This window comes from Bubalus kerabau, chromosome 3 (genome assembly GCF_029407905.1).
Source record: "Bubalus kerabau isolate K-KA32 ecotype Philippines breed swamp buffalo chromosome 3, PCC_UOA_SB_1v2, whole genome shotgun sequence".
Lineage (NCBI taxonomy): Eukaryota > Metazoa > Chordata > Mammalia > Artiodactyla > Bovidae > Bubalus > Bubalus kerabau.
This window is the reverse complement of record NC_073626.1, coordinates 144,273,426-144,290,304: the sequence shown is the minus strand read 5'-3', so window position 1 is coordinate 144,290,304 and position 16,879 is coordinate 144,273,426. Positions and strand designations below refer to the sequence as shown.

At 41.7% G+C, this 16,879-nt stretch overlaps 1 protein-coding gene across 5 annotated transcripts in view; it reads left to right on the top strand.

The window, feature by feature from the left end:
• Nucleotides 1–7,187: 7,187 nt before the first annotated feature.
• ALS2 (alsin Rho guanine nucleotide exchange factor ALS2) overlaps nucleotides 7,188–16,879 on the top strand; it is a 60,367-nt gene continuing 50,675 nt past the window's right edge. For 3 of the 5 annotated variants that reach the window (XM_055573109.1, XM_055573108.1, XM_055573106.1), the window contains exon 1: nucleotides 7,247–7,778. The gene's annotated coding sequence lies outside the window, so the exon portion shown is untranslated. Of the gene's footprint in view, nucleotides 7,779–16,879 lie in introns of all 5 variants that reach the window. The other 2 variants (XR_008712068.1, XM_055573107.1) reach the window with 2 other exon arrangements.

The window sequence follows — 16,879 nt, the reverse complement described above, 5'->3', positions numbered from 1 at the left end:
AACTTCTTTCACCTTCTCCTCCAATCTAGCCAAAATATCAAAACTGTTTGCCTTGATCCTCCTGTGTCTGTGGGCTCTGCATCCATAGATTCAACCAACCATAGGTTGAAAATATTTGGAAAAAAAATCCAGAAAGTCCCAATAATAAAAACTTTAATTTGCTGTGCCAGGCTACTATTTACATAACATTTACATTGTATGAGTTATTATAAGTAATCTAGAGATGATTTAAAGTATATGGGAGGATGTGTATAGGTTATATGTAAATAATACATCATTTTCTATAAGGGACTTGAGTATCTGCAGATTTTGGTACTCACAGGGGTCTTGCAACCAGTGCCTAGTGGATACTGGCTATGTGTTGCAATAGCCTCTTACTGCTTTTGCTGCTTCTGCTCTTAAACTACTAATGCTCAAAATTCTCCAAGCCAGGCTTCAGCAATATGTGAACCGTGAACTTCCTGATGTTCAAGCTGGTTTTAGAAAAGGCAGAGGAACCAGAGATCAAATTGCCAACATCCGCTGGATCATGGAAAAAGCAAGCCCGTTCCAGAAAAACATCTATTTCTGCTTTATTGACTATGCCAAAGCCTTTGACTGTGTGGATCACAATAAACTGTGGAAAATTCTGAAAGAGATGGGAATACCAGACCACCTGACCTGCCTCTTGAGAAATCTGTATGCAGATCAGGAAGCAACAGTTAGAACTGGACATGGAACAACAGACTGGTTCCAACAGGAAAAGGAGTATGTCAAGGCTGTATATTGTCACCCTGTTTATTTAACTTATATGCAGAGTACATCATGAGAAATGCTGGACTGGGAGAAACATAAGTTGGAATCAAGATTGCTGGGAGAAATATCAATAACCTCAGATATGCAGATGACACCACCCTTATGGCAGACAGTGAAGAGGAACTAAAAAGCCTCTTGATGAAAGTGAAAGTGGAGAGTGAAAAAGTTGGCTTAAAGCTCAACATTCAGAAAATGAAGATCATGGCATCCGGTCCCACCACTTCATGGGAAATAGATGGGGAAACAGTGGAAACAGTGTCAGGCTTTATTTTTCTGGGCTCCAAAATCACTACAGATGGTGACTGCAGCCATGAAATTAAAAGACGCTTACTCCTTGGAAGGAAAGTTATGACCAACCTAGAGAGCATATTCAAAAGCAGAGACATTACTTTGCCAACAAAGGTTCGTCTAGTCAAGGCTATGGTTTTTCCTGTGGTCATGTATGGATGTGAGAGTTGGACTGTGAAGAAGGCTGAGCGCCGAAGAATTGATGCTTTTGAACTGTGGTGTTGGAGAAGACTCTTGAGAGTCCCTTGGACTGTAAGGAGATCCAACCAGTCCATTCTGAAGGAGATCAGCCCTGGGATTTCTTTGGAAGGAATGATACTAAAGCGGAAACTCCAGTACTTTGGCCACCTCATGCGAAGAGTTGACTCATTGGAAAAGACTCTGATGCTGGGAGGGATTGGGGGCAGGAGGAGAAGGGGACGACAGAGGATGAGATGGCTGGATGGCATCACTGACTCGATGGACGTGAGTCTGAGTGAACTCCGGGAGTTGGTGATGGACAGGGAGGCCTGGCGTGCTGTGATTCATGGGGTCACAAAGAGTCGGACACAACTGAGCGACTGATCTGATCTGATCTGATACTATGATCACTATGAATGCAGAGCAGAAGTCCTTCCTTTAAAACAGAAGCCAGATTACAGCACTCTCTGCTCAAAGCCACAGTGGTTGCTCTTATCATTCAGATAAACCCGAAGTCCTTTCCCTCCTTTCCCCAGCCCAGAGGATCTGCCTCTACTTTCAGATCATTATTTACCTGATCTTATCAATCTACCCTGAAAGGGAGTCCAGGGAGGAGATCAGGAATGAGGCACTCTGTGCTCTGGGAAAAATGGGCAGAACAGGATTTCACACAGGTATTTTCAGAGAATTCTATGAGCCCAAATTCTTACATAGTCTCATCTTTTTGTTTAGTTGCTAAGTTGTGTCCAACTCTTTTCAGACCCTATGGACTCTAGCCCACCAGACTCCTCTGTCCATGGGATTTTGGAGTGGGTTGCCATTTCTTTCTCCAGGGCATCTTCTCGACCCAGGGATCGAACCCGCATCTCTTGCACTGGCAGGAGGATTCTTTACAGCTGAGCCACCAGTTAGTAGCTTATCTCCTACCTTTCATCCTCTTCTCATTCAACTCTAGCCTCATTCAGTCACTTTTAGTCTCTTATTCAGCTCCAGCCACATTGCCCTCCTAGCCTAAGAGAATACTCGTTTGGTTTGCCTGGAGTGTCAGATATTCATATGGTTTGTGCCTTCACTTACTTTTAGATCTCTGTTCAGATATCTTCTTATTAATAGAAAAAGAGGTTTGTCCTGCCCACCTTACCCAAAATTGCACTCTTTCTTGTCTATTCCCTTATCTTTCTTTATTGTTCAAAATAACAACATTTATATAACATTTATATGCCAGGTACTATTCTAAGTAATTTACATGTAATCCTATCACTCTGTAAAAGTGACTTTACTATTTCTGTTTTTAAAAAATATGTATTGCCTTGGCTGTGATGGGTCTTGCAGCATGCAGTATCTTCATTGCAAGTCATGTGAGATCTTGGACTGCCTACATCTTCCCAGGTGGCTCAGTGGTAAACTATCTGCCTCCCAATGCAAGAGACACAGGAGATGCAGGTTCGAATCCTGGGTCGGAAAGAACCCCTGAAGGTGGACATGGCAACCCACTCCAGTTTTCTTGCTAGGATAATCCCATGAACAGAGGAGCCACAGTCCATGGGGTCACAAAGAGCTGGACATGACTGGCCACGCACGCATGCACGGACTCTCCAGTAGTGGCGCAAGGGCTCCGTAGTTGCAGCTCTCGGGTTCTAGAGCACAAGCTCAGTAGTTGTGGCCCACAGGTTTAGTTGCTCCAGGGCACATGAGATCTTCCTGGATCAGGGATTGAACCTGTATCCCTTGCATTGCAAGGCAGATTCTTAACCACTGGACCACCATCGAAGTCCCACTATCCTTGTTTTATGGATGAAGAAACAGAGGTCCAAAGAGCTGAGATTTGAACCCAGGATGTTTGGCTCCAGCCTGTGCTTTTAGCTACTCCACTATTTTGCCTCTTGGTAGCCCCAGTCACTGCTGTATTTATTTATTATCTCTCACTCTTCCCATATGTTTCAGTTATTGTGGCGTAATCAACCATCCCAGACTCACCAGCTTGAAGCAATTAGTTACTATTTCTTGGAAACTTGGGTCAGAAACTCAGGCAGGGCTTAACTGGGCTGTTGTGTATGCTCCCCTTCACGTTGGCTGGTGTCACTCACTCAGCCGCATTAAACTGACTGACACTGGGGAGAAGAATTGGGAACAAAGGCAGGGAAAATATTCAATTTTCTCTTTATGCCATATCGCACTGTTTGAACTTGTAACTTTACAAATGTAGATTAAATATGCTTTTTCAAACTTATTTATAGGAGAATAATTTTCACTCTCATCTTCCTTTCCCTCTTTTCTTAACTTCTGGGATACATTCCTTCTGGGCTTTCCTCCTACTTCTTAGACCTTTCCTTAACCTTTTCAGACTCTTTCACTTGTCCTTTAAATACATGGACTAAATAAACATACAGCTCGTTAGAAGGCCTTCATTCAGAAGTATCAGATCTTCATTTCTGTCACATTAGTTGGGGAAAAAAACATAAGCCTAGCCCGTATTCAGGGGAAGAGGAAACAGACTCCATCTCTTGATGTCAAGAGTGGCATTTGTATACACGAAGGGAGGAACTGATGGCTGCTACTGCTGGAAACTGTCTTCCCCACCACAGAGTGCAAGTTCCATGAGAGGAGGGGCTCATCTGTTTTGTTCATTGTCTCTTTAGTGCCTAGAGCAGTGCCTGGCACATAATACATGTACAACAAATATTTATTTAGCCCATGTATTTAAGGGACAAATGAAAGAGTCTGAAAAGGTAAAGGAAAGGTCTAAGGAGTAGGACCAATAGCCCAGAAGGAATGTGTCCCAGAAGTTAAGAAAAGAGGGAAAGGAAGATAAGAATGAAAATTATACTCCTTTTCCCCCCAGATTTAAAAGCTTTAAAAATAAGTTTAAAAAAGCATATTTAATCTACATTTGTAAAGTTACAAGTTCAAACAATGCAAAATGGCATAGAGTGAAAAGTGAATTTTTTCCCTACCTTTGTTCCCAGTTCTCCTCCCCAGTGTCAGTCACCTTAATGCATCCTTTCAGAGTTAAAATATGAATACACAAAGGCAAGGATATTTATCCTCTCTCTCTTCTAATGTATGTAATTAGTAGAATACAATTCACATGATTCAGCCTCTAGCATTTTTTCTCTTAACCTAACTTCCAGATCATTCCACATCAGTACATATAGAACATTTTCTTTCTTTCAAATGCGTGCATAGAATGGTTCCATTCTTAGGCTGTATCTTTAGCTTTCAAAATTAGAAGGCAATTACTGATTTCATTACCTCCTGAAAAAGTAGACATTGCAGATTGGGATGAAGATTGAGGGGTCAGAAAGTAAACAAGGAGAGGACAAAGGAAAAAGAAATAAAAGATGAATATGCAGGAGCAGGCTTATATCCTTAAGAATAAAGCTAACAAGGGACAAGGAGATTGAAAATACACAAAAGGGAAGCGATAAGTAATGGAGCAAGCCTCTAAGGGGATTGGAAGGGATTAACCTTGAGAGGACAGAACACTTCTAAGGAGAAAGAGAGAGAAGGAAAGGAAGGCTGGGGCTGCAGGTAGTCTTTGTAAAGGTAGCAGTTGGGAGCTAAGAAAATTCATCCTTCAGTTCAGTTCAGTCGCTTAGTTGTGTCTCTTTGTGACCCCACGAATCGCAGCACGCCAGGCTTCCCTGTCTATCACCAACTCCTGGAGTTTACCCAAACTCATGTCCATTGAGTCGGTGATGCCATCCAGCCATCTCATCCTCTGTCATCCCCTTCTCCTCCTGCCCCCAATCCCTCCCAGCATCAGGGTCTTTTCCAATGAGTCAACTATTCGCATGAGGTGGCCAAAGTACTGGAGTTTCAGCCTCAGCATCAGTCCTTTCAATGAACACCCAGGACTGATCTCCTTTAGAATGGACTGGTTGGATCTCCTTGCAGTCCAAGGGACTCTCAAGAGTCTTCAAAAACATCAATTCTTCGGTGCTCAGCTTTCTTCACAGTCCAACTCTCACATCCATACATGACTACCGGAAAAACCATAGCCTTGACTAGACGGACCTTTGTTGGCAAAGTAATGTCTTTGCTTTTGAATATGCTGTCTAGGTTGGACATAACTTTCCTTCCAAGGAGTAAGTGTCTTTTAATTTCATGGCTGCAATCACCATCTGCACTGGTTTTGGAGCCCCCAAAAATAAAGTCTGACACTCTTTCTACTGTTTCCCCATCTATTTGCCATGAAGTGGTGGGACCAGATGCCATGATCTTAGTTTTCTGAATGTTGAGCTTTAAGCCAACTTTTTCACTCTCCTCTTTCATTTTCATCAAGAGGGTTTTTAGTTCCTCTTCACTTTCTGCCATAAGGGTGGTGTCATCTGTGTATCTGAGGTTATTGATATTTCTCCCGGCAATCTTGATTCCAGCTTGTGCTTCTTCCAGCCCAGCGTTTCTCATGACGAACTTCGCTGCTGCTAAGTCACCTCAGTCGTGTCCAACTCTGTGCAACCCCATAGATGGCAGCCCACCAGGCTCCCCCGTCCCTGGGATTCTCAAGGCAAGAACACTGGAGTGGGTTGCCATTTCCTTCTCCAATGCATGAAAGTGAAAAGTGAAAGTGAAGTTGCTCAGTCATATCCAACCCCCAGCAACCCCATGGACTGCAACCTTCCAGGCTCCTCCGTCCATGGGATTTTCCAGGCACGAGTACTGGAGTGGGGTGCCATTGCCTTCTCCGGATGAACACTGCATATAAGTTAAATAAGCAGGGTGACAATATACAGCCTTGACCTACTCCTTTTCCTATTTGGAACCAGTCTGTTGTTCCATGTCCAGTTCTAATTGTTGCTTCCTGACTTACTGGTCTCATTTTCCTCAGAAATGTAGGAAGCAAACTTTTTTTATTTTTTAAAATTTGCATCAGAAAGGGTGGGTGGGTAGAGTTCAGTAAGAACTTAGCAGAGTGTGACGATTGGGAATAGCAGCGGACAGAGATAGGAGAAATTCTGAGTAGCAATATATTAAGGACAGTTTGGGGCTCACCAAGGTTGCCCTGCCACATGGTAGTCCTGACTGAAATTGGACACCCTTGGTTTGCAGTGGTAAGAATCCTCGGGGTTATGTTTTTTCCAGCACTGCTGCAAGAGTGTACAAGCTTGAATTGTTACAGGCTAACAGTTTTGCAGGTGATGGAGGATCAAGGAGGTCACTGAGTTGAAGATGTTGGTGAACACAATAGACCATTTATGCACAGGACGGTGAGACCCTGACTGCACATCTCTCACTGATGGTCTGAATACAGATTTGCAGGTCCAGCGATGGCACACTGCCTAGCCGTAAAGTTTGCATCCACTCTCTGCCAAGAGTGGCGTCTCCGGAAAATCTTCACGAGGTGACTTCACGAGGGGAGGTGGGGTGGGGTAGTGACTGCAAGAAGCAGACGGTCGTGAAAATGTGTGCTGGGCAAACAAACTGGCTTTACTAAGACTATACACTCGAGAGCCCAGTGGGAATCATAGGAGAGACCAACTCATTCCCTCCGACCAGACTCCATCCTTTGGAGTCTAAATAAATAACAGTATAAACACAGTATAAACACTAGCGCCAACCCGCGCCGCATGGCGATGACGTCATTCTCGCGGGAGCAAGCGGCTACCGTTGGGGTAGGTACAGTCCATCAAAGCAGTCTGAATACATTTCACATTTTAGCCTCTTCGCCTTCAAGTGTAGCGCTTACCCTTCGGACTTCAGCAGTTTGAGGTAGCAACAAAATGACTGCGGCTCCCGACCACCCTCCTAGTCGTCCGTTACCATGGAAGCGTTTGGGTAGTTAGGCTGCGGCGACGCCACGTTACGTCACTGTCCAAGTGCATCTCAGGAGGGGTGGTTCTGCCTAGTCTTAAGGGAGAGGCAAGTACCCCCGGGACGTTACCCGCGGTGCCCACCGCCCCTTGAGTAATTTTGATCCCTACCAGACGCCGTTGGCATCTGACCCCACCTACTTCGGGGGTGATCTCCTCCCGCTTTCAGACTCGCAAGCCGCCCAGCCCCAGCCGAGAAGCCCCGCCCCCCATGAATCAGCTGATCTCACGGCCCGCCGAGCTGCGGGGCTCGCGCCGGATGCAGACCGCGGTGCCGCTGGTGGAGCGTCAGGTGAGCGAGCGCGGGTCCCGGGTTGGCCCGTGGCTTCGGAAGGCTGACCGGCCGGGGCCTCCAGCGTGAGGGTGGCCGGGGTCCGAGAGAAAGGCGGAGGCGCAGGCAGAGGCCCAGGAGCGCTCTGCGGGGATCCGCGGAGACGGCGCCCCCATCTTCCCAAGCCAGCGTCCGCCCCGCTGCGCCTGCCTGTGGAGGAGCACCCAACGGCCCCAGGTTCTCCCAGTCGCCCCGGTTCCTCCCTCCTCACACGGGGCGCCACTGCAGAGACCTCAGCCTCCTGAAATTCTTCGCGTCCCCCCTTCCCGCCTCCACCCACGCTGCCTTCCAGCCATTCATTCCGGAGGATTTATTGAATGCCCACTCTTGGCGCCGACCAGATAAACTCGGGTCCCTGGCCGCGAACCTTGGTGAGTGTCCCGGGAGGGGTTGCCCCTGGATGCAGCTCGCGGTGGACAGTGGACCAAGGGTTTCGCTGACTTGAAAAGGCGGTCGTGGAAAAAGAAAATGACTGTGATATTAAGAATTAGGAGTTTAGGTTAGTCCTTTTGCGTGTCAAGTGATCCAGCAGAGGGTGGTAAGTTCTTTTGACAAGTGAAGAGGAAAATAACACAGGGGTTTTCTTGAGGAAATGGTACTGACGCTGGTGTTGGGACGCTGGTGTTGGTCCTCTTTGTATGTTTGGCTAAAGTGGTGGTGTATTGCTTAGGGCTTTGTTGATGAGGGAAGAGGAAAAACACACTGGCTGAAGTGGCTTATCCAAGTACACTATTTTCTTTTGGGTTTAGAATGGAAAAGGAAATAACTGTTGAATACACACGCTCACCATTTGTCCATGGCATCACCGATGCAATGGACATGAACTTGGGCAAATTTCGGGAGATGGTGAGGTTCAGGGAGGCATGGCGTGCTGCAGTCCATGGGGTCGCAAAGAGTTGGACACGACTAGGCGACTGAACAATAGCAGCAGCGACAAACGCTCATCCTTAATCTGTTGCCTTCTGGATTTGTTGGTGGCTGTAAATGTTCTTTAAAAGGCTTAAAAAAATAAAATTGTGTGATGTGTGTTTATTTTGAACAAGTACTGAAATTCAGCAAACCTGTTGGTCCGTATCTTTTCAGTTTATCATAGATAGGCATGATTTGGAGTGGCCACTTGACCTCCGAGTTAGTGAATACTTTAAGAATTTAAAAGAGTGAAAAATTTGTTTTTGCAGTAGATTACAGTATTTTAATCTTAATAATACAAGCATAATGGTGAAGATCCTAAGCTTTAGACCTGGGCGTACCTGGAGCCCCATCAACCTACATCTTTGAGTTTGGGCAAGTTACTCATCTGTCTGAATTTCCTTGTCTTTAAACTGGGGATAAAAGTACTTTCTTCATAACAGTACCTTTACATGTAATGGTTCATGTATTGTATTTTTTTTCCTTTTTTTACTGAACTTGGCACTGTATGTAAATATTCAATACATATTAGCCGTTTTATGTCATTTTCTTTTCCACTACACCATGACCCACTGACTTACTGTTTTCTAAATGATGTGAAAGAGAACTGATTTTTTTTTTTTTTAGAAAAGAGCTATAGTTTTTAATATCAAGGGTTAGTTTCCAGATAGTTTTATGATGCAGGGGTATATTTAGAGAAAATATAATTTCAAGTTGGTCTGTAGTAACTTTGGTGTTCCATTAGAGCCTTTTAATGGGGAAAATGCTGATGGAATCCGTATCTAGTTTAAATTAATTACTTAGTTTGCAAACTGACTAGTATTGGCAGATGTAAGATTCATAGTTATAAGGAGAAATGTTAAAAGCTGTTTCACAATATTAAAATTTGAAAAGATAATGATGCAGAAAATAAAGTGCCAAGCAAGTAATTTGAGGGGGAGAATTTGAGTAGCATTATGTAAGCCCCTTATTTTTAAAATTGATTCGTATAATGTGAACTGGAATCCCTTCTCTCCAGATTTCAGCCTGACAGAATTTAGGTCATCATTGACTTACTTTGGACATTTTGACTGTTAAAGAAGCAAAAGGTATGATAAGAATGAACCTCACTGAAAGCTGATTTTTTTCATATAATTAGATGGAAAGAGTACTATCCTCTACCTCTTCATGAAAAACATGGGTTTAGTGTAGTATTGTTGGGTCCATTTTAAAAGTATTTCCAAAGAATATGACTGACTTGTAAAAACCTTTTGTATTTCTTTATTAATATGAGACTAGGTAAGGAGTGGGTTGAAAAACTATGAAGGAAGTAATGAGTGGTGATTTTTGAGCTGGTGTAAAAAAAGCCTTGCTTTAATAAAGTGTGAGGTTGAGTCCTTTTCTCAGACACTCAGGGGAATGCTGTGAGGATTTTAATTACTTTGTGAAATTAAACCTACCACATATTCTGATTGTATTAGGGATATACATAATTCTGGTAGACTTAGTTTTATTTTTTTAGCATTTTTTTCTTTTAACTCTTCATTGATGACCAGGTAATTCAGTCATCAGTATAAAAGCAGTAGGTTTAACAGGATCAGTCATCAGTATAAAAGCAGTAGGTTTAACAGGATATCAGTCCTTAAGAACATGCATGGGAACCACAAATTAAATCAGCCAACTTGGACTTGATTCTTTTTAGCACTGCATTTATTTTCCTGTCTCTACCTCCCATTCCTCTGTAGATGTAACAGTGCTATCATCACATTTTGTCCTGATATTTGCCTATATCGCACAATTGATAGAACAGATGAGCAATTGGTTAAATAGGTGAATTAATTGATCCATGTGGATAGAGCTGTTGCTGCTGCTGCTAAGTCGTGTCAGTCGTGTCCGACTCTTCGAGACCCCATGGACTGTAGCCCATCAGGTTCCTCCATCCGTGGGATTCTCCAGGCAAGAGTACTGGAGTGGGTTGCCATTGCCTTCTCCGTGTGGATAGAGCACAAATATTCAAATCAGCAAGGTAATGAGTACTTTTGGGGGGCTCTTGCAGACTTACTCTTATTGTAGAGTTTTTTGTTTTGAAGAAAATGTAGCTTTCTCAACTCCTATGGAAAAAAGACTGGGTCACTGTGATATGGGTAGGTTTTTCATTCTAGGATTATTTTCTTCCACAACCTGAATTTTTTTTTTTTTTGAGCTGAATTCTTAACTAAACTTGGGGCAATTTCCTAAGCAAACATCTAACAAAGATGATGATAGCAGTTCTTAAAAAATAGCAATCAGTAGAACAATCCAGCTGTATTTTTGTAGGGAAATGGATAAACTATGGTTTATTCATGCAATGACGGAGAAGGCAATGGCACCCCACTCCAGTACTCTTGCCTGGAAAATCCCATGGATGGAGGAGCCTGGAAGGCTGCAGTCCATGGGGTCGCTGAGGGTTGGACACGACTGAGCGGCTTCAGTTCACTTTTCACTTTCATGCATTGGAGAAGGAAATGGCAACCCACTCCAGTGTTCTTGCCTGGAGAATCCCAGGGACGGGGGAGTCTGGTGGGCTGCCATCTATGGGGTCGTACAGAGTCTGACACGACTGAAGTGACTTAGCAGCAGCATTCATGCAATGAAATACTACCCCTGGTAAAAATGAGTGAACTAGATCTTTGCTTATCAACATGGATACACCTCAAATACATAATATTGAGTAAAAAAAAAAAACAAATTGCCAAAGGATAGATACACACAGTATTATGCAACTGTGTAGAGTTTTAAAACAATATAACATATACTGTTTATTGTTATGTGTATATCTAGTGAAAGTACATAAACGTACAAGAATATACATGGAAATAAGACATACTAACTTTAGAAATAGTGGGTAACCCTGGAGAAGGAAGGTTTGGACAGAACTCCTTCAGGTCTCTGTATAACTTTTTCTTCTGTTTTAAAAAGAGCTGAAGCAGATATGAAAATGTGTTAAAATATAAAATGGAATGATAGGTGCATGGATTTGTATTTTTAAAGACTTGTGTATGGTTAAGATAGTTTGTGAAACTAGAACCTTATAATTTTTGCTTATAATTGGGCTCTCTTCCGATATGCTGTCTTTATTTTACTTTGTAGCTTCTCTCCCTGCAGCAGGAAAAGAATGTGCCACTGCATAGCCACTGTGTGAAGCTTTCTAAAGAAAGGAGCCAGACCAATTATTTATTCAAGTTTATTTTGCTGTTTGACTTGAGCTCCTAGGAGAAATGCTTTCCTTAGGATATGAGGAGTAATCCTCCTTAAGAGGCTGCAGGGGAATTCAAGTTCTAGAAACCCTTGAGAAGTACATGATGGTGAACTTTCAGAGTGTAGGGGAGTGCATTGTATCCTAAAATCCTGAAAGGAATTTGGACAGTGACTCAGATACAAAATAACTGTAGGTATCATATAGTCATTAACATTTACTTTTTTTCAAGTTTGCACTGGTTAAATTTCATTACAGTGTAGTAATCCTAAGTTTTATACTGTGAATACAAGTGTCCTAGTTATTGCTCAAACAAAATAATTCTCTTTCTACAGGTATTAATAAGTAAACATGATGATAATGTATTAAATGATTGAGTTATGAATAGTCAATTTAATGGCTGATCCCTAATATAACTCACAAGTTTAAAAAGAATATTTTCAGGCCTAATCAAGATACCTGTTATTAGCACTTTCAAAATACTCTTAAGTGAAATATGTCTCCAGAACAGTATATTTTGGCATGTGTACTCCCTATTGTGTAGCCCCTTTTTGACCTTAAGCACTGGGTATTATTGATGGGTAAAATAAGAAATAAGTCAACATACTTTGAACTGTATTTCTGTAATGCCCTTTTTTAAAAAAAGCAGCCATTTTAATGAAAGAATAGTAGCAAAGGAATAAATAATTATATAAATATATATAAATCAATAATTTATATGTATACAAAATTATATCGTAAGTTATACACTGTCAAGTAATAGGCATAAATGGTTGCAGTACCTGGGAATTTGAAATTATAATATTTATCAGAATGTTTCTTTGGAATTTTAGTATTTCCAACAAATGCATTTCAAAGAGGTATGCAGTGAGTGCAAAAAAGAGCTAAGTGGGTATTGTGGGATGTTTATTTTACCATGTTTCCCCCCCTCCCATGAGCAATATTCATTTTAGAAGATTCTCAACAGTCAGAAGAATACAGTTTTAATAGGCTTCAGGGTAAGATTTGTTGTTGTTTGGTAACTAAGTAGTGTCGGACTTTTTTACAACCCCATGGACTGCAGCCTGCCAGACTTCTCTGTCCATGGGTTTTCCCAGGCAAGGATACTGGAGTGGGTTGCCATTTCCATCTCTAGAGGATCTTACCGACCCAGGGATCAAACCTGTGTCTCCTGCATTGGGCAGGTGGATTTTTTACCACTGAGCCCCCAGGGAAGCCCCCAGGGTGAGATTAGCAGGCCAGAAAAAAATAAAAATAAGTAAAAAGAGATTATGAAGCCTTAATGTCCCTGATTACATTAAAACTCTCCATGTTCTAAGGAGAAAGGGACTGTTCTCTCCTGCATTATCTGACATCTGTGAAGTGGCATGAAAGAAAAGCATCTTCCTTGTTAGGAAGATCATTAGCAAATTATGGATAAGAGTTTTTATTATGAGAAGATTCCCTTTTGTGTCTAAAACTGACTTTTAATTATATATAAGCATAGAAACCTTCTAATCATTTGAAAGTCTGTGGACAGGAACTTAAGATCAAGGGTTGTCTTCCACTGGGTACTCTTAGGTGTAGCCAGCTTGCTACAAGGGTTGTCTTCCACTGGGTACTCTTATGTGTAGCCAGCTATGGGTACAAGAGCTTACCAGTAAATAAGTCATGGTTTCTGACCTCCCAGAGTTTGTAATATATTTTGAATCAATGACTTAGTAAGTGCATTATCCCATTAGTAACAGCATTATAAGTAGTAAGTACTTTCTAGGCCATCCTGCTGACTTTATTTATACGCATTAATTTACTGAATTCATGAACTCTGGGTCAGGATTTAAGGGGTGGTCAGCTCCCATGTGGTGATAGGGGTAAGGAACCTGCCTGCCAGTGCAGATGTAGGAGACATGGGTTCAATCCCTGGGTTGGGAAGATCCCCTTGCGGAGGGCATGGCAACCCACTTCAGTATTCTTGCCTAGAGAATCTCCATGAACAGAGGAACCTGGCAGGCTAGTCCATGGGGTCGAAAAGATTCGGACATGACTGAACGACTAAGCACAGCACAGCACAGTTTGTCTACAGATATTTATTGAGTACTTGTTGTATATCAGGACTGTTTTAAGCAGCTGGGATATAATAGAACATAAGGTGTTTTGGGCTTCCATGGAAGTTTTATATTGGTTCCATACCTGAAGTATAGTAGGTAAGAAAAATACATATGGTTTTAGTTGTTGAAATTTAAGCATTTTAAAGTTAGTATACTAACTTTGACTAAATTATTAAGGCAAATGGACTTTGTCCAGAGAATAAAGTTTACTAAATGTGAATACATAGAATTTAATTTTCTCTTTGCATTGGGGATAATAGTTCATTGACATATTTCTGTTCCATATTTAAAATGTTTATTTATATTCTACTTTGTTCCTAAAAGGCAGTTTACAGAAATATGTAAATGTGGCAAAATAAAACGAAGAGATGGAATGAATGGTGTGAGATTAGAAAACAGCACACATACAGTGAGGTCCTAGTCACAGGTGCTATCCTGCGGGACTCTTATCCTCCCACCATGAAATCTATAATCCTGCCTGTGTTTATACCTGCCATTTTGTTTCTTCTTGAAATGTAGACCCTTCCTCTTATGAAAGATCAGTCCCACTGCATGGGTGTTCTGAATGCTATCCTTTCCCACTTTGTCCAGGATTTTGGTTTTGCCCTCTGTCCTTGTCCCCCTTATATCTAGGATCAGTGTCATCGTCCTGCAGACATAGACATGTTCAGCTCTCTCTCATCTTACCCTGCTCCCCCAAAATACACTCTTGATCTTCATGTTTCTCTCCAGCGACTGCTCCTTTCTGTTTGCCATTTCAACATTTTTTTTTTAAGAGAATCATTTGCACCAACTTTATTTTCGTGTCCTCACCTCCCACTTACAGTCAGCCTGCTCCAATCTGGTTTTCAATCCCCAACTGAGACCCCAGCTGTGCTGATCAGTCCTTCCTGCTGGAAACGTTTTCTGCTTTGCTTTGTGTGCTCACATCTGACTCACGTTTCTTCTACCTCTCAGGCCACTTCCCACCTCAGCCCTTGCTTGTTGCTCAGTCTGTCCAGGCATCTTACAGCTTGATTCTGTGCCTTCCCTTTCTTTGTGTGTCCACTGTCACTATCCATTGTCTTGATCTCAGATATTGTCCATATGTTTCCCAAGTTCATGTCAACAGTTAAGACCTTTCTTCTGAACACCATACTCATATATTCAGCTGCTCACTTGATATGTACTCTTGGATTTCTCACAGGCACCTTAAATTTATATATATAAAAAATTTTGTCTAACCAGAATCTGACCTTCCACTTCAGAATCCTGTCCCCTCACTTTTCCTCATTTCAGTAAATGGTACCACTACACAGTTGCTCAAGGCAGAAGTCAGAGGTCATTTTTTATTCCTCCTCCGTCTTTATCTCCCCCTTATATCTAATACATCACTAAGTCCTGATTGTTCTAGGACACAGCACCTCTCACCTTGTTTACCTCTTTCCACCAGATGGGTAGCCTTGTGTGAAATTAAAGAGCCCAGGCTTCCTTCCTTCACTCAGATGAGGCAAGAGAGTATTTTCAGGGAGGGTATTCCTTACAAAACTCATTTGGGCACTGTATGTGACTATGTTCACCGTAAAATTGACTTAAAACTATTGAAACGAGTGATGTAAATCATTGCCATTAAAAAGTTGAGGATGCCTACCAAAATGATAGTTTTAGAATACAGGTTCCCAGTCCCTTGCTTGTAACCCTTGGGGCAAGACGTGTTTTGAAACTGAGTTTTTCTGATCTTTGGACTAAGATGCATAAGCCATATATAACACTTCCTGTGGGGCTTTTGATCCCACCCTACAATCATATGAATACTTCTGTGACAGAACTTATGAAGATGTGCACTAAAAGGGTAAAAACTAAATAGCCTCATGTTAGTTCCGGTCAGGTTTTGCTCTTGGGTGAGTTCAGGTCAGATTAAATTTTGCCACCAGAAGACTTAAGTGAAAAAAACTTTTAGTTTTCAGAGTTTTTTGGCCTTTGGATTTCTGGTTATGGTATCATGGACCTGTAGATAATTTGCAGCTCTTCTTTCTAGTGATAATTAGAACATCTAGACCAGATTTTTTTTTTTTTTTTTTAGACACTTCCAGATCATGGTACTAAAACCATATCCTCAGCATGTACAAGTTAGCTTATCTCTCTGTTAAATGTAGCAGGAGGTTGTGTGTCCATTGGGATCTAACAATGGAATCAATTCATTAAGAACCAAGATTTGCTTTTTGTTTTAAAGAGTCATCTGAGAGTTTGATTACTTTACATTTCACGGTGAAGGAGATCATTTGAAGTGTTCAGGGGTATATTTAAACTGAATGTAGCTTTCTTCTGTGGCTCATAGTACTTAGTAGTTGGAGGGGATGCCAGAGTCTATTTTGCTTCTTTTACAGATGCCACTGGTGTCTGGAAAGGCCAGGTGAAGTAAAAGAGGACCCCACATTATTTGACTCCGTAAATATCACACAGCTTCTGGGTCAGAGCTAGTTAATATAATAAAGGCTGTTAGGGAAAGTTACTGTAACAGAAGAAAAGCAGAGTGCAGGGATCCTGACTCACCTGGGGAGAAATATCCTCAGAAGAAGCCTCATAATTAGGCAGTTTTATAACAATTAAAAATGTTAAACAGAGGAAGAACATAAGCAACTTTAAATGCTATTTGAATGGTTGAGGCAAGTCTTATAGATTTCCCAGAGAGGGGGGGATCATAAAAATATTAGGAAAACAAATTTTTTATTTTTCTGTTTCGGTACATAGTTGAGGAAGAATGCTAGGTTAACTGGATAGGTAAATGCTACATATTTTAAGTATGTGAGGTAAAACTTTATAAGCTTTCCACATTTAGCTGTAATATTCCTTTTTAGTTATGTTTCCTTACTCATCTCCTTTTTTGTCATTGTCATATTTGAATTTCAGGTGGGCATATCTTCTTAGAAGTATATTAAACACCATTAAAACAAAATTAGATCTATAAATATTGATAAAGAAAGATGTCTGTGAAGTAGTATACTAGCTTTTGGTTGCTGCTTATAGCATTCCTACAAATTTAGTGCTCAGAATTACACTGACTTATTATCTTAGAACTCTTTAGGTTAAAAGTCAGACTCAAGTCTCTCTAGGTTTCAGTGTGTCATCAGGGAAGCGTTTTTTTCTGGAGGCTCTAGGAGAGAATCCGTTCCCTTGCCCCTTTCAGCTCCTAGAGGCCACCTGCGTTCCCTTCCATCTTCAAAGCCAGCAGTTTAGCAGCTCTCTGACCCTGTTTGCATCATCATATCTCTTTCTCGAACTC